This window comes from Lutjanus erythropterus, unplaced genomic scaffold, assembly GCF_056507025.1.
Source record: "Lutjanus erythropterus isolate fLutEry1 unplaced genomic scaffold, fLutEry1.hap2 Scaffold_155, whole genome shotgun sequence".
In the NCBI taxonomy this organism is placed as follows: Eukaryota; Metazoa; Chordata; class Actinopteri; order Lutjaniformes; family Lutjanidae; genus Lutjanus; species Lutjanus erythropterus.
Genome location: NW_028146632.1, coordinates 544,683 through 572,138, shown reverse-complemented (window position 1 = coordinate 572,138; position 27,456 = coordinate 544,683). Strand labels below are relative to the sequence as shown.

Sequence of the window (27,456 nt, the reverse complement as noted above, 5' to 3'; positions counted from 1 at the left end):
CTACACAACAACAACAACAACAACAACAACAACAACAGCAGCAGCTCAGGAGCCTCCTCCTCCTCCACAACAACAACAATGACAACAACAACAACAGCAGCTCAGGAGCCTCCTCCTCCTCCTCCACAACAACAACAACAAGAACAACAACAACAACAGCTCAGGAGCCTCCTCCTCCACAACAACAACAACAACAACAACAACAACAACAGCTCAGGAGCCTCCTCCTCCACAACAACAACAACAACAACAACAACAGCAGCAGCTCAGGAGCCTCCTCCTCCTCCTCCACAACAACAACAAAAAGAACAACAACAACAACAGCTCAGGAGCCTCCTCCTCCACAACAACAACAACAACAACAACAACAACAACAACAGCTCAGGAGCCTCCTCCTCCACAACAACAACAACAACAACAACAACAACAGCTCAGGAGCCTCCTCCTCCTCCTCCACAACAACAACAACAAGAACAACAACAACAACAGCTCAGGAGCCTCCTCCTCCACAACAACAACAACAACAACAACAACAACAACAACAGCTCAGGAGCCTCCTCCTCCACCTCCACAACAACAATACCAACAACAACAACAACAGCTCAGGAGCCTCCTCCTCCTCCTCCACAACAACAACAACAACAACAGCAGCAGCAGCATCCTCCTCCACAACAACAACAGCAGCAGCAGCAGCAGCAGCATCCTCCTCCACAACAACAACAACAACAATAACAGCATCCTGCTCCACAACAACAACAACAACAACAACAACAACAGCATCCTCCTCCACAACAACAACAGCAGCAGCAGCAGCATCCTCCTCCACCACAACAACAACAACAACAACAGCAGCAGCATCCTCCTCCACAACAACAACAACAGCAGCAGCAGCATCCTCCACAACAACAACAACAACAACAACAACAGCAGCAGCAGCAGCATCCTCCACAACAACAACAACAACAGCAACAGCAGCATCCTCCTCCACAACAACAACAACAACAGCAGCAGCAGCATCCTCCTCCACAACAACAACAACAACAACAACAACAACAATAACAGCATGCTCCTCCACAACAACAACAACAACAGCATCCTCCTCCACAACAACAACAACAACAACAACAACAGCATGCTCCTCCACAACAACAACAACAACAGCATCCTCCTCCACAACAACAACAACAACAACAGCATCCTCCTCCACAACAACAACAACAGCAGCATCCTCCTCCTCCACAACAACAACAGCAGCAGCATCCTCCTCCACAACAACAACAACAGCAGCAGCATCCTCCTCCACAACAACAACAACAGCAGCAGCATCCTCCTGCACAACAACAACAACAGCAGCAGCATCCTCCTCCACAACAACAACAACAGCAGCAGCATCCTCCTCCACAACAACAACAACAGCAGCAGCATCCTCCTCCACAACAACAACAACAACAGCAGCATCCTCCTCCACAACAACAACAACAACAACAACAACAGCATGCTCCTCCACAACAACAACAACAACAACAGCATCCTCCTCCACAACAACAACAACAACAACAGCATCCTCCTCCACAACAACAACAACAGCAGCATCCTCCTCCTCCACAACAACAACAGCAGCAGCATCCTCCTCCACAACAACAACAACAGCAGCAGCATCCTCCTCCACAACAACAACAACAGCAGCAGCATCCTCCTCCACAACAACAACAACAACAATAACAGCATCCTCCTCCACAACAACAACAACAACAACAACAACAACAGCATCCTCCTCCACAACAACAACAGCAGCAGCAGCAGCAGCAGCAGCATCCTCCACCACAACAACAACAACAACAACAACAGCAGCAGCATCCTCCTGCACAACAACAACAACAGCAGCAGCATCCTCCTCCACAACAACAACAACAGCAGCAGCATCCTCCTCCACAACAACAACAACAGCAGCAGCATCCTCCTCCACAACAACAACAACAACAGCAGCATCCTCCTCCACAACAACAACAACAACAACAACAACAGCATGCTCCTCCACAACAACAACAACAACAACAGCATCCTCCTCCACAACAACAACAACAACAACAGCATCCTCCTCCACAACAACAACAGCAGCAGCATCCTCCTGCACAACAACAACAACAGCAGCAGCATCCTCCTCCACAACAACAACAACAGCAGCAGCATCCTCCTCCACAACAACAACAACAGCAGCAGCATCCTCCTCCACAACAACAACAACAACAATAACAGCATCCTCCTCCACAACAACAACAACAACAACAACAACAACAGCATCCTCCTCCACAACAACAACAGCAGCAGCAGCAGCAGCAGCAGCAGCAGCATCCTCCACCACAACAACAACAACAGCAGCAGCAGCAGCAGCATCCTCCTCCACAACAACAACAACAACAACAGCAGCAGCATCCTCCTCCACAACAACAACAACAACAACAACAACAACAACAGCAGCAGCAGCATCCTCCTCCACAACAACAACAACAACAACAACAACAACAGCAGCAGCATTCTCCTCCACAACAACAACAACAACAACAGCAGCAGCATCCTCCACAACAACAACAACAACAACAACAGCAGCAGCATCCTCCTCCACAACAACAACAACAACAACAACAACAACAACAACAGCATGCTCCTCCACAACAACAACAACAACAGTATCCTCCTCCACAACAACAACAACAGCATCCTCCTCCACAACAACAACAACAGCAGCAGCATCCTCCTCCACAACAACAACAACAGCAGCAGCATCCTCCTCCACAACAACAACAACAGCAGCAGCATCCTCCTCCACAACAACAACAACAGCAGCAGCAGCATTCTCCTCTACAACAACAACAACAGCAGCAGCATCCTCCTCCACAACAACAACAACAACAACAACAACAACAACAACAACAACAACAACAGCAGCAGCATCCTCCACAACAACAACAACAACAACAACAACAACAACAACAACAACAGCAGCATCCTCCTCCACAACAACAACAACAACAACAACAATGTAGCCCGGTAACCCTGTTTATTATTTGGGATTGGTAAAAGAAGTTCTTATTTTGTGATGGATACTGGTATATTGCATTGTGAAGAGAAATGGTTAAGTTTGAATACAGTATATTGTTTACCTGAGTCTACTTTTTTTTTACTGTTTACCTTTAAAAGCGTTTTATTTACTTAAGTACTGTACTTTCTGTGGGTTTTGTTTTATTAATTTCTGGGATTTATTTTATAGCGGGATGTACTTTGATATCTGTAGTCATGGGAGAGCGAATGAGCAGTGAGAGAATGGGTCATGTGATCGGAAGCGAGAGAGCGGGAAGGTAGGCAGTTCCATGTACGCGAGGAGGGACGAGCGAGCGACAGTTGAACGAGAAAAAGAACATTGAGAACGGAGCGTGACAGACGGTCCGAGATATTCTTATAGTTATCAGGGGTGAAATATCGCTGGTGTGACTGTGAGAGAAGTCTGTGGAACGGCCACATCAGTCAACAAGCCTGGGCAGTGTCGTTCTGCAGTGAAGAGTAGTAGCTAGCTCGCTAAGCTAGCTGCGCCTGCAGTACAGTGGTTGCTAACACAGCCAGCAGCTGTTTGAGCAGAAGAAAGTGGACCTCGTGATCAGAGAGGGTTACCAGGACTACTTTTCCTTCTGCACGGAGACTGTGGATTAATTTGGACAACTTTGTGCTCGTTCGGCGGATTTGTGTGGAGCTTGGAACTTTATAACAAGGATATCGTCTGACTGTGAGTGAGCTTTTCCCTTTACCACGGACGCCATCTTGTGGATTACAACGGAACAGGCCTGCAACGTAGGGTGGGGTTTGTTTGTTATGTTTTTTCATTTAGATGCCGGCTTAGGTTATTAAGTTAAGGTATTTTGATATTTGATTTAAGGTAATCAATTCATTATTGATATTTGATCATTTAAAGGTGAACAAAGTTGAAGGTTTACATTTCTAAGTTTAAATAATTCATAGTCTGAAGGTATTAAGTTCATGGTTGTATCTGCTTGATTGGATTTTACTTGATTGAGGGTACATATTTCTAATTTGAAGGTTACATGGTTTATTGATCGAAACAGTGTTGTTAGTTAAAAGTCACAAGTGACGGGTTTTGCCTCTAGATAGGGCAATTTATTTGTGTTACACTTTATTTCATTTGTTGACAAAAACAGTTGTCCTTTTATTCTATTCCTTTTCCCTAAACCTGATTTCATAAAACTAATTCATATTCCCTAACTCATTGTCCTAACTAAAGTATCTATAAAACTCATGTGGTATTGTCTGCCTCAGTTATTTTAAAATACAAGTTGGTTGCACACAAGTTCATAGTTGGGGTAATTTATCAAAAACAACAGGGATCCCATAAAGAACTCGTAGCCATCCTATTATCTAGGATAATAAGGGTTACAACAACAACAGCAGCATCCTCCTCCACAACAACAACAACAACAACAACAACAACAACAACAGCATGCTCCTCCACAACAACAACAACAACAGCATCCTCCTCCACAACAACAACAACAACAACAGCATCCTCCTCCACAACAACAACAACAGCAGCATCCTCCTCCTCCACAACAACAACAACAGCAGCAGCATCCTCCTCCACAACAACAACAACAGCAGCAGCATCCTCCTCCACAACAACACCAACAGCAGCAGCATCCTCCTCCACAACAACAACAGCAGCAGCAGCAGCAGCAGCATCCTCAACAACAACAACAACAGCATCAGCAGCATCCTCCTCCACAACAACAACAGCAGCAGCATCCTCCTCCACAACAACAACAACAACAGCAGCAGCATCCTCCTCCACAACAACAAAAACAACAGCAGCAGCATCCTCCTCCACAACAACAACAACAACAGCAGCAGCATCCTCCTCCACAACAACAACAACAACAACAGCAGCAGCATCCTCCTCCACAACAACAACAACAACAGCAGCAGCATCCTCCTCCACAACAACAAAAACAACAGCAGCAGCATCCTCCTCCACAACAACAACAACAACAGCAGCAGCATCCTCCTCCACAACAACAACAACAACAACAGCAGCAGCATCCTCCTCCACAACAACAACAACAACAGCAGCAGCATCCTCCTCCACAACAACAACAACAACAGCAGCATCATCCTCCTCCACAACAACAACAACAACAACAACAACAACAACAACAGTAGCAGCAGCATCCTCCACAACAACAACAACAACAACAGCAGCAGCATCCTCCTCCACAACAACAACAACAGCAGCATCCTCCACAACAACAACAACAGCAGCAGCAACAACAACAACAGCAGCAGCAGCAGGAGCCTCCTCCTCCACAACAAGAACAACAACAACAACAACAAAAACAGCAGCAGCTCAGGAGCCTCCTCCTCCACAACATCAACAACAACAAAAGCAGCAGCAGTTCAGGAGCCTCCTCCTCCAACACAGCAACAGCAACAACAACAACAACAACAACAACAACAACAACAGCTCAGGAGCCTCCTCCTCCTACACAACAACAACAACAACAGCTCAGGAGCCTCCTCCTCCTACACAACCACAACAACAACAACAACCAGAACAACAACAACAACAACAACAGCAGCAGCTCAGGAGCCTCCTCCTCCTCCACAACAACGACAACAACAACAACACCAGCTCAGGAGCCTCCTCCTCCTCCACAACAACAACCACAACAACAACAGCTCAGGAGACTCCTCCTCCTCCTCCACAACAACAATAACAACAACAAAAACAACAGCTCAGGAGCCTCCTCCTCCTCCTCCACAACAACAACAACAACAATAACAACAACAACAACAGCTCAGGAGCCTCCTCCTCCTCCTCCACAACAACAACAACAAAAACAACAACAACAGCTCAGGAGCCTCCTCCTCGTCCTCCTCCTCCACAACAATAACAACAACAACAACAACAACAGCTCAGGAGCCTCCTCCTCCACAACAACAACAACAACAACAACAACAACAACAACAACAACAACAACAACAACAGCAGCTCAGGATCCTCCTCCTCCTCCTCCACAACAACATCAACAACAACAACAGCAGCTCAGGAGCCTCCTCCTCCACAACAACAACAACAACAACAACAATAACAACAACAACAACAACAACAACAACAATAACAATAACAACAACAACAACAACAGCTCAGGAGCCTCCTCCTCCTCCTCCTCCACAATAACAACAACAATAACAACAGCTCAGGAGCCTCCTCCTCCTCCTCAACAACAACAACAACAACAACAACAACAACAACAACAGCAGCTCAGGAGCCTCCTCCTCCTCCACCACAACGACAACGACAGCAACAGCAGCTCAGGAGCCTCCTCCTCCTCCACAACAACAACAACAACAACAGCAGCAGCTCAGGAGCCTCCTCCTCCTCCACAACAACAACAACAACAACAACAACAGCTCAGGAGCCTCCTCCTCCTCAACAACAACAACAACAACAACAGCTCAGGAGCCTGAGCCTCCTCCTCCTCCTCCTCCTCCTCCTCATCCTCCTCCTCATCATCCTCATCATCATCAACAATATCATCAGCAGCAGCAGCTCAGGAGCCTCATCCTCCTCCTCCTTCTCCCCCTCCTCCTCATCAACATCATCATCAGCAGCAGCTCAGGAGCCGCCTCCTCCTCCTCCTCCCCCTCCTCCTCCTCCTCCTCCTCCTCCTCCTCCTCCTCCTCATCCTCATCATCCTCATCATCATCATCAATATCATCAGCAGCAGCAGCTCAGGAGCCTCATCCTCCTCCTCCTCCTCCTCCTCCTGGCTCTTCTCTCTTGTAGTCGCCTCCTCAGCTCAGGAGCCTCCTCTTCTGTCTCTTGGTAAAGTATACCGATGGTGGCAGCTAACATTGGTCCATCCCTGATATAAATAGTTATTTTATCTTAAGTCTTTACTTTTTAAATCCAGTGTGAGACTCAAATAAAAGCCATTGCCAGAGATTTTCCTGCCATTGGCTTGTGATGTACAGAACATTCAAGGCTTGTGTTAATTAAAAACACTTCAGAAAACAAACAGTAGTAAATTGAAAAGAGGTTTTTGTTGCTTCCTCATAATAAATAGACATTTTATTGTTAGTGTAGCAGCTAAGCTTAGGATCTGTTGTGGAAAAAGTGTTTTGGAGCACTGTAGGCAGCGTCTGTGTGGGGGTTATTGTACAGTACCAGCAAGAACACATCGTCTCAAACTGTCAGCACCATTCTGTGTGCTCATGTCCTTGTGAGTTCATTCTTCCAAGCTTGAAGTGTCTCTCTAGGAACACAAGTCCATACATTACACTCTTGGGTTTGAGAAAGGCCTTGGGTGTCATTTCTCTCAATGGCAGCGATTTTGAATATATTCTGTTCAGTGTTCTCTCTTGAAGGGAGAGTTCACACCAAAATCAAAAATACACATTTTTCCCTGGCCTGTAGTTCTGTTTATCCATCTAGATTTTTCTTACATGAGTTGGCAAGTTTTGGAGATATTGACCATAGGAATGTCTTGTGGTGATCAATAGCACCAAAAAAGATGTTGCTCAGATGTTGGTGGACAGGTTTTCAGAAGACAAAGGTGGTCATCTCCATTTGCCTCAGGAGCGAATGCACAATGCACACAACCAAATGCAGAAATGTGAAAGAACATCCGTCTAAACTCTAGTTACCACAAACAACTTGGTTACAGTTGGACGTTATATGACAGGTTCACATGCTTTTCAAGTGTGTCCTAAAACAAAAGTCCCATTTCCACCAAGAGTAACAATTTGAAAGTAATGTGTCTGAAATGTCAAAGAGCTCTTACTTGAAACCAAGTCCTGTCCAGTCCACATGCATCTTTTCAACTTGTGAAGCTGTGTGTGTCTTGAGTCTTCTAAAGGCTGACTGTTATATGTGTCCTAGACAGGTTCTAGAATGTTGATACGTCCTCAAAGACACAAAAGAATTCTGTGATGTCACACTGACACACACACACACACACACACACACACACAGAAGTGAACACATCAGAATGTTAGGTGGCTGTGATGTCATCAAAGGGAATGTGATGACATCATGGACCTTGTGCTTTGATCTAGCATGGGCTCTGTGATGCCATCAGTGTTAGGTTATAACCCTAGCACCATGTCATTATCATACCTCCACTGGTTTTCGGGGGATAACTATTGAAAGGATGGTGGTAGAGACTTGAACCCAAGCTCTGCACCCACATTTTCGGACATTCCGGATCCAACGTTGCCAACCTCGAGTCTCTACGATGTCGGGAAGTGGGTCAACCAGAACCTTGAGGACTCTGGTGCATACCTCGACTGGTTTCGGGGGCTAACTTTTGAAAGGATGGTGGTAGAGACGTGAAACTTAGCTCTGCACCCCCATTTTTGGACATTCCGGATCCAACGGTGCCACCATCGAGTCACTACGACGTTGGGAAGTGGGTCAACCAGAACCTTGAGGACTCTGGTGCATACCTTTGCTGGTTTCGGGGGATAACTTTTGAAGGGATGGTGGTAGAGACTTGAAACCAAGCTCTGCACCCCCATTTTCAGACATTCCGGATCCAATGGTGCCAACCTCGAGTCTCTATGAGGTCGGGAAATGGGTCAACCAGAACCTTGAGGACCCTGGTGCATACCTCGATGAGTTTTCGGAGGATAATGTTTGAAGGAAAGGTGGTAGAGACGTGAAACTAAGCTCTGCACCCCCATTTTTGGACATTCCAGATCCAAGGGTACCACCATCGAGAAATTCATCCTTTCAAAGCAAAGTACAGTTGGATTAAAACTACCAACTGTAATTCATTGTAGGCCGCCAAAAATGTTGCTGCGGGCCACCATTGGCCGGGGGGCCGCACTTTGAGAATTTATGCGCTAGAGGGTTGGGCTTCAGAATGCCGGACGGTTGGGTCTTTGTGAGTCTTCTGTTAGTGTTCGATGCCACTCGGAGATCGAACCGGAGTTTTTTCTGCATTAAAGGGTCTTGAGGTTAGATGTTGGGTTCATGAGCCTTTACATATTGGGAAGCTGGTCTCGAGTGACTACTTGAAATTTGGGGGCAATTTTTGGGTCCGTCCTCACGTGGTAGATATACAAGTCATGTGTCCTGGGACCACCATATATGTTAGTTTTTACAAAAGCTACTGCAAGTCAGTACACTGATATTTGGCTGAACAGGCCTCGGTCATATACTTGCAAAGTCTGCTAGTCATATGTTGCAAAGACTGGCCAATGGATTGTTAAACTTCGTAGGTCTTAGTCAGTGGGCTGATGGCCATTGCTGTTCACTGGTCAGGTTTAGCCATAGATGAGGATTTTTAAAAAGCTTTGGCTACAAAGTAGTTGACCTGGGTGGGACCCTAAATTGAACCACCATGGTCTGGGGCCCCTACATGACCTCTTAAAAGGACTAGCCTTGGGGAAGATGCAAGAGGGTTGGGATTCAGAATGCTGTACGATAGAGTATCTGTGAGTCTTCTGTTAACGTTTGATGCCACTTGGAGGTCAACTTAGAGTTGATGTTTTTTGGGTTTTTTTGTTACATGAAAGGCTCTCAAGGGTAGATGTTGGGTTTGTTGTCCTTCACATACTGAGAAGTTGGTCTTCAAAGACCTCCTGAAATTTGGGTCCAGTTTGTGTCCCTTTCTTTTTTTGATAGATGGAGTAACCATTGGACCTAATGTTCAGGTAGACTTCAACTTTGTAACAAAAGTGAGTGCAAGTCAGCACACCGATATTTGGCTGAATCGGCCTCAGTCATGCACTTGCGCAGTCTGTTAGTAACAGTCTGCAGATACTGGCTAATGGCTTATTGAGCTTCTTAAACCCCTGCCTGTGGGATGATGGCCTTTGCTGACCTCTGGCCAATTGTCGCTATTCATGAAGGGGTAAATAAAGATATTTCCTACAAAGTAGCGTTGGATGACCTGCGCCGGACACTAAATTGAAAGACTATGGTTCAAGGCCACTACAAGACCCCTGAAAGAGACTAGTCTTGGGGAAGACACTAGAGGGTTGGGCTTCAGAATGCCGGACGGTAGGGTCTCTGCGAATCTTCTGTTAGTGTTCGATGCCACTTGGAGATCGACTCAGAGTTTTTTCTGCATTAAAGGCTCTTGAGGCTAGATGTTGGGTTCATCCATCCATCCATCTTATCTATGGCTAAACCTGACCAGGGAACAGCAATGGCCATCAGCCCACTGACTAAGACCTACGAAATTGAACAAGCCATTGGCCAGTCTTTGCAACATATGACTAGCAGACTTTGCAAGTACATGACCGAGGCCTGTTCAGCCAAATATGAGTGTACTGACTTGCAGTAGCTTTTGTTAAAACTAACGTATATGGTGGCCCTAGTTCACCTGACTTGTATATCTACCAAGTGAGGACATGCCAAGCCACTGCTACTGACTTCCTATTTCCTGTCACGTACTGAATGTGTGGGTCAAATTTTGTCCCTATGAATCAAGTGGAATTGCCCCAAAACGCTCCTCAATGCTCAGAGTTCCACTTCCAAATTTCAATCTATTCAGCTGGGTGTGACTCCAAATCTTCATCTATTTACATTCTAATTCTTAATTAATGCTTCCAAATGTATTTCAGCACTCTTGACCCTCCATAAAACATGTAAACTTACCTAAATAAGTTTCTGCAAGTTTGGTCACAGTGTTTTGCAAAATTTGCACTTAAATCAAAAATTGACTCACCATGCCTTCCGACTGCCAAGCCACTGCTACTGACTTCCTACTTTCTGTCACGTACTGAATGTGTGGGTCAAATTTTGTCCCTATCCATCAAGAGGAATTGCCCCAGCAGTCAGGGAGTTTAAAGCCAGGTGGCCTGCATTCTTTCATACTGATGAGGTAAACACATGCTTGCCTTTTCCCCTCTCCTTATTATGCAATTTCAGTGTGCAGCTGTTAAAATGTAAGGTAAAACAAAAGATGACCAACATTTGGAGAGAGACAAATCTTCTATAGAGGAAGCAGTTCTTTATTTTGGCCACTTGGGGGCAGAAGATGGCATGCTACTCTTCTAACTTCTACCAGATAAATGCTGAATTCCAGCAGATTACAACACTTCCACTTGAGACAAACTTCTTGGTACAGTTGGACAATATTTTACCCCAGCTGACATCTGTTTTCCAGAAGAAGGGAGATGTTTCTGGCTAGAAACTACCTGTAAATTTATGTATACGATGTTATGGAATTTTTTTTTCATACATACTTCATACACTGTGTAATTGTATTGTCCATATGAAGCCCCAGTTTGCGTCATCAGTAAGTCTGGATTATTTGCAAGATGCAAAAATAAAAAAATATATATATTGTCTTTTTAAGGCAATAATACCATATGGGCTAGAGATGCAGTCATGTGATCAGACAGGTGCCAGTTCAATCCTGTTTTCTCAGGTGGTGGTAATAAGATTGGGCTATAGTTGTACTAAGCACCTATGTGTTAAGAGGACAGCATTGTTGTCAGCTGTACTGTATGTCTCTGAATAAACAGGAGTTAAAACAACATGTTCATACCTCACTTTTTTTAAAATAAAAACTAGGCCATGCTTCACAGTTATTTTGTAGTTAAAAAAGTCACTTTTACAGTATGTTTGACATAATATTGAGCTATATAGATCAAACTTGACAAAGCTGATTGGAAGTCAGTATTTGTAGGTTACCACAGGTTGGAAATTGGAAATATTTTTTGTAGTTATGTGTTTATGAATGTTTTAATCAGTGGAATCTCTTCACACAGGCTTCACACAGTGATGTTAATCTAAAAAAGGCAGCAGTTCTCAAGGCACTTTGCCTCTACCTTGGTGAGGATGATGGGCTTCTAATTTGGGAGTATATGGTAAGTCAGTGTAATTGCTTTTTTCTCGTCAGATATATTGTAACTTAGAAAAGTACATGTTTATATTGGGTTAGTGACTTACTGTGTGCTGTGACTGTGGAATACAATATGACATTTGACGAATTCAGATGTTTCTAATGCTCCTCTAGAGATGTCTTTGTATCTAGATACATTAGATACGGAGACAACAGCTCTGTGACAGAGTAATTATTACAAGATCAAAGCAAGGCTAGTGGAGTAAGAAAAGCAGACATTGTTCACAGGGCTGAACAACGTTAACATTTTTAGGCAGCATAGATCACAGCTAAGAAGCTGAGATGATAACATTAGAAGACAGGGCAATTGATTATCATAAGCCCTAGTGCAACCAAATATTACAAAGAAGTTTTATGTCCGTGCAGTACTGGTTTGCCAACAAATGAATTGTCCTTCAACTTAACCTATAAAGGGTTCTAACTTTAATATCAGTGTTCTCCATTAATTACCCAGAATGTGGCAACCCCCCACAGTCTAATTTATCTTGCCATAGTCTCATTATGAACCAGAAATATTTTAAGACTTCTCATAACAACATTAAACATTATGCCATTGCTTCAGCAAGATATCGTTCAGATGACATGCACAGCCTTTGTGGAGACCAGTCAGTCCAAACAGTATATTGGTGTGATGTCACACATAATTTTACAACAATGATAATCTGGTGACTCAGTCAAGGTTTAGTTATGACTCTCAAACAATGCAAAATGAAAATCAAATTGATTGACACTGCCAACTGACAAAAGATAGGATTTATGTTTATTTTCTGTAGCTAACTACTAATTATTAGCAGAAATACAGGTGTCCTAAGTTAACCAGGGAAATAATCACCATGGAAAACTCATCAATGTACTTACACTGCACTTTTGTTGCCTCTTCTAGCCAGCAGCTGCCACTGATCTAGGTCTGAATGCATGAGTGCTACCAAGTTCAAGTTGCATGCTAATGTGAATTGTTACCTATTGATCATATTTGAGCATTTTCGTTTGTCCGTTTGTTCATGCTGAGGTCATCACCTGATCGGTGGATATATGAGAGCACAGCTTAATCCAGTGTGTTTCTCTTGCCCAAATAGTGATAGTCTGTTGACTTGTCTCTCTGAGTGTGGCTCAGATATAGGAGCATGTGGGTGTTTGCCACATTGTTATTATACAGACTTACATTGATAGTAAGGGGTTCAACACACAAACGTCCCCAGTTTGGTGCAGATACATTGTGTGTGAAGTGTCCCCAGTTTTAGGATAGGCTCGTGTATTGGTGGTGAAGAGGTCCAAGTACATGAGTGTCCCCAATTTGGTTCGAAGCGACGAAGACGAAGAGACGAAGAGACGAAGAGCAGGAAAGGTGTCGAGGATGTAACTGACTGCCTTTAGGTCCTGGAACAAGTCAGCGTTGCATGATGACGTGGCTATCTGCTTGACTCCATTCGAAAGGAAGATGTGCGTGTACTTTGCAAGAGTGGAGATCCGAGGGAAAAGGGGGAGGATGGTCCCTGTCTTGTTAAAACCATCTATGGTGACTGCTATGGAGCTGCTAGCTGAGATGCGTGAAAGCTGCAGTGTACCGAATGATAATTTATTCATGTTTGGAAGACCAGAAGCCTTGTCAGCCTACAGAGGGGGAGAGTGCCTTCAAAAATATACCAAACTCTGTGGTGCCAAACACCCTGAAGCACTGACTTCAACAAAGCTTCGAAAACATATTGCAACAATGTCACAGGTCTTGAACCTTGAGGAAAATGAGTCTGACCAACTGGCCGACTTCTTAGGCCATGATATTGGCATCCACCGACAGTACTATTGGTTGCCCCAAGGAACTCTGCAGCTTGCTAGAATGAGCAAAGTGCTCCTGGCCATGGAGAGGGGGACTGTGTCGCAGTACAAAGGGATGACACCGGATGATATCGAAATTGACCCTGAAGGTTTGGGCATGTTCTTAATTTTTGATCTATTTAACACTGGTATGGATACTCGGTTTCATATTTCTGTGTTTTTATAAATGCTGTACTAGATTCTGCCTGTGAGATTAATTGTTGATTGTTGATTTAATTTAGATCATTTTCTACTTCCAGAGAAACTGCCACAATCCAATGAAGGAGATTCCAGTGACACTTCAGAAGATGAGTGTACCAGCAGTGAAATGGAACACATAATGGATACATCTGCATCATCAGCACCATCAGCATCATCAGCACCATCAGCATCATCAGCACCATCAGCACCATCAGCATCATTAGCATCATCAGCACCATCAGCATCATCAGCATCATCAGCACCAGCACGTGGTGCTAGTCCTCCTATACAAGGTTAAAACCTGCAGTGCAAAGAGAATGATGATCATTGTGTCCTTGCTCTTATGACAAGATGATGAATGTTGCCATGAAGCTAATCTCTCTCTATACAGAAGTTCACATTTATATAGAATGGACATATTTATTTTTTGGTACTACAATTTCTAAACCATTTACATTCAGCGAAAGCAGCATTCAAACTGGAAGACCACTCTGAAAAACATATCTTAGACTTAAGATGCTGGAGAGCCAAACAGCATAATGATAGCTTTGACCTTCTTCCAGTAATAAAATATACTGATCACAACCCCCTGTGTTACAAAGCCACCTGTTGTTGGACTTCACAAGGCTTTTTTACCCCCCTTTCGTTAAGGCTACTACTGGGGAAAAAAATGTTCATGATGATGGCTTCATTTGCATGTTTTCCAGTATTATTACATTGCCTTTGTTCTTTTCTTCACAGAACCAGCCGTACAACGAAGCAGATGCAAATGGGAAGCAGGAGAAGTTCGTTGGATCCGGAATGTCCAAAAATGGGGGTGCAGAGCTTGGTTTCAAGTCTCTATCACCATCCCTTGAAAAGTTATCCCCCGAAAACCTGATTGGCTAGTGAGCTAAATATGGTTAAAAAAAAGACTAAAACAATGAATACGCGTAATAGTTTTTTTGTTTTGTTTTTTTTTAAAAAGGTAATTGAGAAACATATGAATTAATAAATGTTTTAAATCTATTTCTACATTTTCATACACAAAGTCTGCACAGTGTGATTTCTCAGCACCTTTAAAATGTGTCTTTGTCCCTGCTTCCTTCGCTTACGGCCATACCACCCTGAACACGCCCGATCTCGTCCGATCTCGGAAGCTAACCAGGGTCGGGCCTGCTTAGTACTTGGATGGGAGACCGCCTGGGAATACCAGGTGCTGTAAGCTTTTTCAAACAGCAGAGGGCGCTGCTGCCTCCTCAGTGGATGCAGATTTTTGTATGTCTCTGGACTCTCAATTACATCAGTTATCAGCCTCACAAAACTATTCCTTATTTCAAGGAGAGAAGAGAATAAGTTGACTGTTCAGAATAATTCTGCTCTCATTAACTCTGGATGATTAGCTCCAAAAACAATAGTCTCTCACTCCCCAAAGACTGTGTGCGCTCATGTAAATACATATAGCATGTAGCTTGAGAAGTATATATGATACAGTCCATCAACAGAAACTATTCCAAAATTAACTACAGTTGTAGATCATTTAATAAAATTTTCCAAATACCCATCATCGATTAGATTTTTCTCTGCAACATGAATGTTATGTGTATCATTTGGAGGTGTAACTGCTGTCCTCAACTCACAGAAACTTTAAACATAGTCAAAGACATGGCCTATGACCTGCAGATTTATTTTTAAATTGCAGCTTTTAGAATAATGTCTATGACATGTTGGACAGCAGGTTTAAGGGTGCAGCAGCTCACTTACCGTAGATGTGGTGAGGTTCTGGTTGACCCACTTCCCGACCTCGTAGAGACTCGATGGTGGTACCGTTGGATCCGGAATGTCTGCAAATGGGGTGGAGGGAGGGGGGGGGGACAGAGCTTGGTTTCAAGTCTCTACCACCTTCCCTTCAAAAGTTATCCCCCGAAAACGTGTCGAGGTATGCACCAGAGTCCTCGAGGTTCTGGTTGACCCACTTCCTGACGTCGTAGAGACTCGATGGTGGTACCATCGGAACCGGAATGTCCGCAAATGGGGGCGCAGAGCTTGGTTTCAAGTCTCTACCACCTTCCCTTCAAAAGTTATCCCCCGAAAACGTGTTGAGGTATGCACCAGAGTCCTCGAGGTTCTGGTTGACCCACTTCCTGACGTCGTAGAGACTCGATGGTGGTACCATCGGAACCGGAATGTCCGCAAATGGGGGCGCAGAGCTTGGTTTCAAGTCTCTACCACCTTCCCTTCAAAAGTTATCCCCCGAAAACATGTCGAGGTATGATAATGACATGGTGGTAGGGTTATGACCTAAACACTGATGGCATCACAGAGCCCATGCTAGATCAAAGCACAGGGTCTGTGATGTCATCACATTCCCTTTGATGACATCACAGCCACCTAACATTCTGATGTGTTCACTTGTGTGTGTGTGTGTGTGCGTGTGTGTGTGGTGTGTGTGTGTGTGTGTGTACAGACAAGTTATGGGGGTGCAGAGCCTGTAGAGACTCGATGGTGGTACCTTTCGATCCGGAATGTCCGAAAATTGGGCGCCAGAGCCTGGTTTCAAGTCTGTATCACTTTCCCTTCAAAAGTTAATCCACAAAAACCCATGGAGGTATGCACCAGAGTTCTGGTTGACCCACTTCCCGACCTCGTAGAGACTCGATGGTGGTACCGTCATATCCGGAATGTCCGCAAATGGGGATGCAGAGCTTGATTTCAAGTCTCTACCGCCATCCCTTCAAAAGTTATCCCCCGAAAACCCGTCGAGGTATGCACCAGAGTCCTCGAGGTTCTGGTTGACCCACTTCCCGACCTCGTAGAGACTCGATGGTGGTACCATTGGAACCGGAATGTCCGCAAATGGGGGTGCAGAGCTTGGTTTCAAGTCTCTATCACCATCCCTTGAAAAGTTATCCCCCGAAAACCTGATTGGCTAGTGAGCTAAATATGGTTAAAAAAAAGACTAAAACAATGAATACGCGTAATAGTTTTTTTGTTTTGTTTTTTTTTAAAAAGGTAATTGAGAAACATATGAATTAATAAATGTTTTAAATCTATTTCTACATTTTCATACACAAAGTCTGCACAGTGTGATTTCTCAGCACCTTTAAAATGTGTCTTTGTCCCTGCTTCCTTCGCTTACGGCCATACCACCCTGAACACGCCCGATCTCGTCCGATCTCGGAAGCTAAGCAGGGTCGGGCCTGGTTAGTACTTGGATGGGAGACCGCCTGGGAATACCAGGTGCTGTAAGCTTTTTCAAACAGCAGAGGGCGCTGCTGCCTCCTCAGTGGATGCAGATTTTTGTATGTCTCTGGACTCTCAATTACATCAGTTATCAGCCTCACAAAACTATTCCTTATTTCAAGGAGAGAAGAGAATAAGTTGACTGTTCAGAATAATTCTGCTCTCATTAACTCTGGATGATTAGCTCCAAAAACAATAGTCTCTCACTCCCCAAAGACTGTGTGCGCTCATGTAAATACATATAGCATGTAGCTTGAGAAGTATATATGATACAGTCCATCAACAGAAACTATTCCAAAATTAACTACAGTTGTAGATCATTTAATAAAATTTTCCAAATACCCATCATCGATTAGATTTTTCTCTGCAACATGAATGTTATGTGTATCATTTGGAGGTGTAACTGCTGTCCTCAACTCACAGAAACTTTAAACATAGTCAAAGACATGGCCTATGATCTGCAGATTTATTTTTAAATTGCAGCTTTTAGAATAATGTCTATGACATGTTGGACAGCAGGTTTAAGGGTGCAGCAGCTCACTTACCGTAGATGTGGTGAGGTTCTGGTTGACCCACTTCCCGACCTCGTAGAGACTCGATGGTGGTACCGTTGGATCCGGAATGTCTGCAAATGGGGTGGGGGGAGGGGGGGGGGACAGAGCTTGGTTTCAAGTCTCTACCACCTTCCCTTCAAAAGTTATCCCCCGAAAACGTGTCGAGGTATGCACCAGAGTCCTCGAGGTTCTGGTTGACCCACTTCCTGACGTCGTAGAGACTCGATGGTGGTACCATCGGAACCGGAATGTCCGCAAATGGGGGCGCAGAGCTTGGTTTCAAGTCTCTACCACCTTCCCTTCAAAAGTTATCCCCCGAAAACGTGTCGAGGTATGCACCAGAGTCCTCGAGGTTCTGGTTGACCCACTTCCTGACGTCGTAGAGACTCGATGGTGGTACCATCGGAACCGGAATGTCCGCAAATGGGGGCGCAGAGCTTGGTTTCAAGTCTCTACCACCTTCCCTTCAAAAGTTATCCCCCGAAAACATGTCGAGGTATGATAATGACATGGTGGTAGGGTTATGACCTAAACACTGATGGCATCACAGAGCCCATGCTAGATCAAAGCACAGGGTCTGTGACGTCATCACATTCCCTTTGATGACATCACAGCCACCTAACATTCTGATGTGTTCACTTGTGTGTGTGTGTGTGTGTGTGTGCGTGTGTGTGTGGTGTGTGTGTGTGTGTGTGTACAGACAAGTTATGGGGGTGCAGAGCCTGTAGAGACTCGATGGTGGTACCTTTCGATCCGGAATGTCCGAAAATTGGGCGCCAGAGCCTGGTTTCAAGTCTGTATCACTTTCCCTTCAAAAGTTAATCCACAAAAACCCATGGAGGTATGCACCAGAGTTCTGGTTGACCCACTTCCCGACCTCGTAGAGACTCGATGGTGGTACCGTCGGATCCGGAATGTCCGCAAATGGGGATGCAGAGCTTGATTTCAAGTCTCTACCGCCATCCCTTCAAAAGTTATCCCCCGAAAACCCGTCGAGGTATGCACCAGAGTCCTCGAGGTTCTGGTTGACCCACTTCCCGACCTCGTAGAGACTCGATGGTGGTACCATTGGAACCGGAATGTCCGCAAATGGGGGTGCAGAGCTTGGTTTCAAGTCTCTATCACCATCCCTTGAAAAGTTATCCCCCGAAAACCTGATTGGCTAGTGAGCTAAATATGGTTAAAAAAAAGACTAAAACAATGAATACGCGTAATAGTTTTTTTGTTTTGTTTTTTTTTAAAAAGGTAATTGAGAAACATATGAATTAATAAATGTTTTAAATCTATTTCTACATTTTCATACACAAAGTCTGCACAGTGTGATTTCTCAGCACCTTTAAAATGTGTCTTTGTCCCTGCTTCCTTCGCTTACGGCCATACCACCCTGAACACGCCCGATCTCGTCCGATCTCGGAAGCTAAGCAGGGTCGGGCCTGGTTAGTACTTGGATGGGAGACCGCCTGGGAATACCAGGTGCTGTAAGCTTTTTCAAACAGCAGAGGGCGCTGCTGCCTCCTCAGTGGATGCAGATTTTTGTATGTCTCTGGACTCTCAATTACATCAGTTATCAGCCTCACAAAACTATTCCTTATTTCAAGGAGAGAAGAGAATAAGTTGACTGTTCAGAATAATTCTGCTCTCATTAACTCTGGATGATTAGCTCCAAAATCAATAGTCTCTCACTCCCCAAAGACTGTGTGCGCTCATGTAAATACATATAGCATGTAGCTTGAGAAGTATATATGATACAGTCCATCAACAGAAACTATTCCAAAATTAACTACAGTTGTAGATCATTTAATAAAATTTTCCAAATACCCATCATCGATTAGATTTTTCTCTGCAACATGAATGTTATGTGTATCATTTGGAGGTGTAACTGCTGTCCTCAACTCACAGAAACTTTAAACATAGTCAAAGACATGGCCTATGATCTGCAGATTTATTTTTAAATTGCAGCTTTTAGAATAATGTCTATGACATGTTGGACAGCAGGTTTAAGGGTGCAGCAGCTCACTTACCGTAGATGTGGTGAGGTTCTGGTTGACCCACTTCCCGACCTCGTAGAGACTCGGTGGTGGTACCGTTGGATCCGGAATGTCTGCAAATGGGGTGGGGGGGGGGAGGGACAGAGCTTGGTTTCAAGTCTCTACCACCTTCCCTTCAAAAGTTATCCCCCGAAAACGTGTCGAGGTATGCACCAGAGTCCTCGAGGTTCTGGTTGACCCACTTCCTGACGTCGTAGAGACTCGATGGTGGTACCATCGGAACCGGAATGTCCGCAAATGGGGGCGCAGAGCTTGGTTTCAAGTCTCTACCACCTTCCCTTCAAAAGTTATCCCCCGAAAACGTGTTGAGGTATGCACCAGAGTCCTCGAGGTTCTGGTTGACCCACTTCCTGACGTCGTAGAGACTCGATGGTGGTACCATCGGAACCGGAATGTCCGCAAATGGGGGCGCAGAGCTTGGTTTCAAGTCTCTACCACCTTCCCTTCAAAAGTTATCCCCCGAAAACGTGTCGAGGTATGATAATGACATGGTGGTAGGGTTATGACCTAAACACTGATGGCATCACAGAGCCCATGCTAGATCAAAGCACAGGGTCTGTGACGTCATCACATTCCCTTTGATGACATCACAGCCACCTAACATTCTGATGTGTTCACTTGTGTGTGTGTGTGTGCGTGTGTGTGTGGTGTGTGTGTGTGTGTGTGTACAGACAAGTTATGGGGGTGCAGAGCCTGTAGAGACTCGATGGTGGTACCTTTCGATCCGGAATGTCCGAAAATTGGGCGCCAGAGCCTGGTTTCAAGTCTGTATCACTTTCCCTTCAAAAGTTAATCCACAAAAACCCATGGAGGTATGCACCAGAGTTCTGGTTGACCCACTTCCCGACCTCGTAGAGACTCGATGGTGGTACCGTCGGATCCGGAATGTCCGCAAATGGAGATGCAGAGCTTGATTTCAAGTCTCTACCGCCATCCCTTCAAAAGTTATCCCCCGAAAACCCGTCGAGGTATGCACCAGAGTCCTCGAGGTTCTGGTTGACCCACTTCCCGACCTCGTAGAGACTCGATGGTGGTACCATCGGAACCGGAATTTCCGCAAATGGGGGCGCAGAGCTTGGTTTCAAGTCTCTACCACCTTCCCTTCAAAAGTTATCCCCCGAAAACGTGTCGAGGTATGATAATGACATGGTGGTAGGGTTATGACCTAAACACTGATGGCATCACAGAGCCCATGCTAGATCAAAGCACAGGGTCTGTGACGTCATCACATTCCCTTTGATGACATCACAGCCACCTAACATTCTGATGTGTTCACTTGTGTGTGTGTGTGTGCGTGTGTGTGTGGTGTGTGTGTGTGTGTGTGTACAGACAAGTTATGGGGGTGCAGAGCCTGTAGAGACTCGATGGTGGTACCTTTCGATCCGGAATGTCCGAAAATTGGGCGCCAGAGCCTGGTTTCAAGTCTGTATCACTTTCCCTTCAAAAGTTAATCCACAAAAACCCATGGAGGTATGCACCAGAGTTCTGGTTGACCCACTTCCCGACCTCGTAGAGACTCGATGGTGGTACCGTCGGATCCGGAATGTCCGCAAATGGAGATGCAGAGCTTGATTTCAAGTCTCTACCGCCATCCCTTCAAAAGTTATCCCCCGAAAACCCGTCGAGGTATGCACCAGAGTCCTCGAGGTTCTGGTTGACCCACTTCCCGACCTCGTAGAGACTCGATGGTGGTACCATCGGAACCGGAATGTCCGCAAATGGGGGCGCAGAGCTTGGTTTCAAGTCTCTACCACCTTCCCTTCAAAAGTTATCCCCCGAAAACCTGTCGAGGTATGCACCAGAGTCCTCGAGGTTCTGGTTGACCCACTTCCTGACGTCGTAGAGACTCGATGGTGGTACCATCGGAACCGGAATGTCCGCAAATGGGGGCGCAGAGCTTGGTTTCAAGTCTCTACCACCTTCCCTTCAAAAGTTATCCCCCGAAAACGTGTCGAGGTATGCACCAGAGTCCTCGAGGTTCTGGTTGACCCACTTCCTGACGTCGTAGAGACTCGTTGGTGGTACCATCGGAACCGGAATGTCCGCAAATGGGGGCGCAGAGCTTGGTTTCAAGTCTCTACCACCTTCCCTTCAAAAGTTATCCCCCGAAAACGTGTCGAGGTATGCACCAGAGTCCTCGAGGTTCTGGTTGACCCACTTCCTGACGTCGTAGAGACTCGATGGTGGTACCATCGGAACCGGAATGTCCGCAAATGGGGGCGCAGAGCTTGGTTTCAAGTCTCTACCACCTTCCCTTCAAAAGTTATCCCCCGAAAACGTGTCGAGGTATGATAATGACATGGTGGTAGGGTTATGACCTAAACACTGATGGCATCACAGAGCCCATGCTAGATCAAAGCACAGGGTCTGTGACGTCATCACATTCCCTTTGATGACATCACAGCCACCTAACATTCTGATGTGTTCACTTGTGTGTGTGTGTGTGTGCGTGTGTGTGTGGTGTGTGTGTGTGTGTGTGTACAGACAAGTTATGGGGGTGCAGAGCCTGTAGAGACTCGATGGTGGTACCTTTCGATCCGGAATGTCCGAAAATTGGGCGCCAGAGCCTGGTTTCAAGTCTGTATCACTTTCCCTTCAAAAGTTAATCCACAAAAACCCATGGAGGTATGCACCAGAGTTCTGGTTGACCCACTTCCCGACCTCGTAGAGACTCGATGGTGGTACCGTCGGATCCGGAATGTCCGCAAATGGGGATGCAGAGCTTGATTTCAAGTCTCTACCGCCATCCCTTCAAAAGTTATCCCCCGAAAACCCGTCGAGGTATGCACCAGAGTCCTCGAGGTTCTGGTTGACCCACTTCCCGACCTCGTAGAGACTCGATGGTGGTACCATTGGAACCGGAATGTCCGCAAATGGGGGTGCAGAGCTTGGTTTCAAGTCTCTATCACCATCCCTTGAAAAGTTATCCCCCGAAAACCTGATTGGCTAGTGAGCTAAATATGGTTAAAAAAAAGACTAAAACAATGAATACGCGTAATAGTTTTTTTGTTTTTTGTTTTTTTAAAAAGGTAATTGAGAAACATATGAATTAATAAATGTTTTAAATCTATTTCTACATTTTCATACACAAAGTCTGCACAGTGTGATTTCTCAGCACCTTTAAAATGTGTCTTTGTCCCTGCTTCCTTCGCTTACGGCCATACCACCCTGAACACGCCCGATCTCGTCAGATCTCGGAAGCTAAGCAGGGTCGGGCCTGGTTAGTACTTGGATGGGAGACCGCCTGGGAATACCAGGTGCTGTAAGCTTTTTCAAACAGCAGAGGGCGCTGCTGCCTCCTCAGTGGATGCAGATTTTTGTATGTCTCTGGACTCTCAATTACATCAGTTATCAGCCTCACAAAACTATTCCTTATTTCAAGGAGAGAAGAGAATAAGTTGACTGTTCAGAATAATTCTGCTCTCATTAACTCTGGATGATTAGCTCCAAAAACAATAGTCTCTCACTCCCCAAAGACTGTGTGCGCTCATGTAAATACATATAGCATGTAGCTTGAGAAGTATATATGATACAGTCCATCAACAGAAACTATTCCAAAATTAACTACAGTTGTAGATCATTTAATAAAATTTTCCAAATACCCATCATCGATTAGATTTTTCTCTGCAACATGAATGTTATGTGTATCATTTGGAGGTGTAACTGCTGTCCTCAACTCACAGAAACTTTAAACATAGTCAAAGACATGGCCTATGATCTGCAGATTTATTTTTAAATTGCAGCTTTTAGAATAATGTCTATGACATGTTGGACAGCAGGTTTAAGGGTGCAGCAGCTCACTTACCGTAGATGTGGTGAGGTTCTGGTTGACCCACTTCCCGACCTCGTAGAGACTCGATGGTGGTACCGTTGGATCCGGAATGTCTGCAAATGGGGTGGGGGGGGGGGGGGGGGGGGGACAGAGCTTGGTTTCAAGTCTCTACCACCTTCCCTTCAAAAGTTATCCCCCGAAAACGTGTCGAGGTATGCACCAGAGTCCTCGAGGTTCTGGTTGACCCACTTCCTGACGTCGTAGAGACTCGATGGTGGTACCATCGGAACCGGAATGTCCGCAAATGGGGGCGCAGAGCTTGGTTTCAAGTCTCTACCACCTTCCCTTCAAAAGTTATCCCCCGAAAACCTGTCGAGGTATGCACCAGAGTCCTCGAGGTTCTGGTTGACCCACTTCCTGACGTCATAGAGACTCGATGGTGGTACCATCGGAACCGGAATGTCCGCAAATGGGGGCGCAGAGCTTGGTTTCAAGTCTCTACCACCTTCCCTTCAAAAGTTATCCCCCGAAAACGTGTCGAGGTATGCACCAGAGTCCTCGAGGTTCTGGTTGACCCACTTCCTGACGTCGTAGAGACTCGATGGTGGTACCATCGGAACCGGAATGTCCGCAAATGGGGGCGCAGAGCTTGGTTTCAAGTCTCTACCACCTTCCCTTCAAAAGTTATCCCCCGAAAACGTGTCGAGGTATGCACCAGAGTCCTCGAGGTTCTGGTTGACCCACTTCCTGACGTCGTAGAGACTCGTTGGTGGTACCATCGGAACCGGAATGTCCGCAAATGGGGGCGCAGAGCTTGGTTTCAAGTCTCTACCACCTTCCCTTCAAAAGTTATCCCCCGAAAACGTGTCGAGGTATGCACCAGAGTCCTCGAGGTTCTGGTTGACCCACTTCCTGACGTCGTAGAGACTCGATGGTGGTACCATCGGAACCGGAATGTCCACAAATGGGGGCGCAGAGCTTGGTTTCAAGTCTCTACCACCTTCCCTTCAAAAGTTATCCCCCGAAAACGTGTCGAGGTATGATAATGACATGGTGGTAGGGTTATGACCTAAACACTGATGGCATCACAGAGCCCATGCTAGATCAAAGCACAGGGTCTGTGACGTCATCACATTCCCTTTGATGACATCACAGCCACCTAACATTCTGATGTGTTCACTTGTGTGTGTGTGTGTGTGTGCGTGTGTGTGTGGTGTGTGTGTGTGTGTGTGTACAGACAAGTTATGGGGGTGCAGAGCCTGTAGAGACTCGATGGTGGTACCTTTCGATCCGGAATGTCCGAAAATTGGGCGCCAGAGCCTGGTTTCAAGTCTGTATCACTTTCCCTTCAAAAGTTAATCCACAAAAACCCATGGAGGTATGCACCAGAGTTCTGGTTGACCCACTTCCCGACCTCGTAGAGACTCGATGGTGGTACCGTCGGATCCGGAATGTCCGCAAATGGGGATGCAGAGCTTGATTTCAAGTCTCTACCGCCATCCCTTCAAAAGTTATCCCCCGAAAACCCGTCGAGGTATGCACCAGAGTCCTCGAGGTTCTGGTTGACCCACTTCCCGACCTCGTAGAGACTCGATGGTGGTACCATTGGAACCGGAATGTCCGCAAATGGGGGTGCAGAGCTTGGTTTCAAGTCTCTATCACCATCCCTTGAAAAGTTATCCCCCGAAAACCTGATTGGCTAGTGAGCTAAATATGGTTAAAAAAAAGACTAAAACAATGAATACGCGTAATAGTTTTTTTGTTTTGTTTTTTTTTAAAAAGGTAATTGAGAAACATATGAATTAATAAATGTTTTAAATCTATTTCTACATTTTCATACACAAAGTCTGCACAGTGTGATTTCTCAGCACCTTTAAAATGTGTCTTTGTCCCTGCTTCCTTCGCTTACGGCCATACCACCCTGAACACGCCCGATCTCGTCAGATCTCGGAAGCTAAGCAGGGTCGGGCCTGGTTAGTACTTGGATGGGAGACCGCCTGGGAATACCAGGTGCTGTAAGCTTTTTCAAACAGCAGAGGGCGCTGCTGCCTCCTCAGTGGATGCAGATTTTTGTATGTCTCTGGACTCTCAATTACATCAGTTATCAGCCTCACAAAACTATTCCTTATTTCAAGGAGAGAAGAGAATAAGTTGACTGTTCAGAATAATTCTGCTCTCATTAACTCTGGATGATTAGCTCCAAAATCAATAGTCTCTCACTCCCCAAAGACTGTGTGCGCTCATGTAAATACATATAGCATGTAGCTTGAGAAGTATATATGATACAGTCCATCAACAGAAACTATTCCAAAATTAACTACAGTTGTAGATCATTTAATAAAATTTTCCAAATACCCATCATCGATTAGATTTTTCTCTGCAACATGAATGTTATGTGTATCATTTGGAGGTGTAACTGCTGTCCTCAACTCACAGAAACTTTAAACATAGTCAAAGACATGGCCTATGATCTGCAGATTTATTTTTAAATTGCAGCTTTTAGAATAATGTCTATGACATGTTGGACAGCAGGTTTAAGGGTGCAGCAGCTCACTTACCGTAGATGTGGTGAGGTTCTGGTTGACCCACTTCCCGACCTCGTAGAGACTCGGTGGTGGTACCGTTGGATCCGGAATGTCTGCAAATGGGGTGGGGGGGGGGAGGGACAGAGCTTGGTTTCAAGTCTCTACCACCTTCCCTTCAAAAGTTATCCCCCGAAAACGTGTCGAGGTATGCACCAGAGTCCTCGAGGTTCTGGTTGACCCACTTCCTGACGTCGTAGAGACTCGATGGTGGTACCATCGGAACCGGAATGTCCGCAAATGGGGGCGCAGAGCTTGGTTTCAAGTCTCTACCACCTTCCCTTCAAAAGTTATCCCCCGAAAACGTGTTGAGGTATGCACCAGAGTCCTCGAGGTTCTGGTTGACCCACTTCCTGACGTCGTAGAGACTCGATGGTGGTACCATCGGAACCGGAATGTCCGCAAATGGGGGCGCAGAGCTTGGTTTCAAGTCTCTACCACCTTCCCTTCAAAAGTTATCCCCCGAAAACATGTCGAGGTATGATAATGACATGGTGGTAGGGTTATGACCTAAACACTGATGGCATCACAGAGCCCATGCTAGATCAAAGCACAGGGTCTGTGACGTCATCACATTCCCTTTGATGACATCACAGCCACCTAACATTCTGATGTGTTCACTTGTGTGTGTGTGTGTGCGTGTGTGTGTGGTGTGTGTGTGTGTGTGTGTACAGACAAGTTATGGGGGTGCAGAGCCTGTAGAGACTCGATGGTGGTACCTTTCGATCCGGAATGTCCGAAAATTGGGCGCCAGAGCCTGGTTTCAAGTCTGTATCACTTTCCCTTCAAAAGTTAATCCACAAAAACCCATGGAGGTATGCACCAGAGTTCTGGTTGACCCACTTCCCGACCTCGTAGAGACTCGATGGTGGTACCGTCGGATCCGGAATGTCCGCAAATGGAGATGCAGAGCTTGATTTCAAGTCTCTACCGCCATCCCTTCAAAAGTTATCCCCCGAAAACCCGTCGAGGTATGCACCAGAGTCCTCGAGGTTCTGGTTGACCCACTTCCCGACCTCGTAGAGACTCGATGGTGGTACCATTGGAACCGGAATGTCCGCAAATGGGGGTGCAGAGCTTGGTTTCAAGTCTCTATCACCATCCCTTGAAAAGTTATCCCCCGAAAACCTGATTGGCTAGTGAGCTAAATATGGTTAAAAAAAAGACTAAAACAATGAATACGCGTAATAGTTTTTTTTTTTGTTTTTTTTTTTAAAAAGGTAATTGAGAAACATATGAATTAATAAATGTTTTAAATCTATTTCTACATTTTCATACACAAAGTCTGCACAGTGTGATTTCTCAGCACCTTTAAAATGTGTCTTTGTCCCTGCTTCCTTC

At 45.4% G+C, this 27,456-nt stretch overlaps 5 non-coding genes across 5 annotated transcripts; all 5 read left to right on the top strand.

Moving 5' to 3' along the window:
* Window positions 1-15,025: 15,025 nt before the first annotated feature.
* Window positions 15,026-15,144, top strand: LOC146304322 (5S ribosomal RNA). The gene has a single exon (XR_014769427.1). It is a non-coding gene; the product is annotated as a 5S ribosomal RNA (ribosomal RNA).
* Window positions 15,145-17,049: 1,905 nt separating this feature from the next.
* LOC146304321 (5S ribosomal RNA) lies at window positions 17,050-17,168 on the top strand. The gene has a single exon (XR_014769411.1). It is a non-coding gene; the product is annotated as a 5S ribosomal RNA (ribosomal RNA).
* Window positions 17,169-19,079: 1,911 nt separating this feature from the next.
* On the top strand, window positions 19,080-19,198 carry LOC146304320 (5S ribosomal RNA). The gene has a single exon (XR_014769392.1). It is a non-coding gene; the product is annotated as a 5S ribosomal RNA (ribosomal RNA).
* A 3,713-nt stretch (window positions 19,199-22,911) lies between these two features.
* On the top strand, window positions 22,912-23,030 carry LOC146304319 (5S ribosomal RNA). Its single transcript, XR_014769419.1, has one exon. It is a non-coding gene; the product is annotated as a 5S ribosomal RNA (ribosomal RNA).
* Window positions 23,031-25,436: 2,406 nt separating this feature from the next.
* On the top strand, window positions 25,437-25,555 carry LOC146304318 (5S ribosomal RNA). Its single transcript, XR_014769418.1, has one exon. It is a non-coding gene; the product is annotated as a 5S ribosomal RNA (ribosomal RNA).
* The last annotated feature ends 1,901 nt before the right edge of the window (window positions 25,556-27,456 follow it).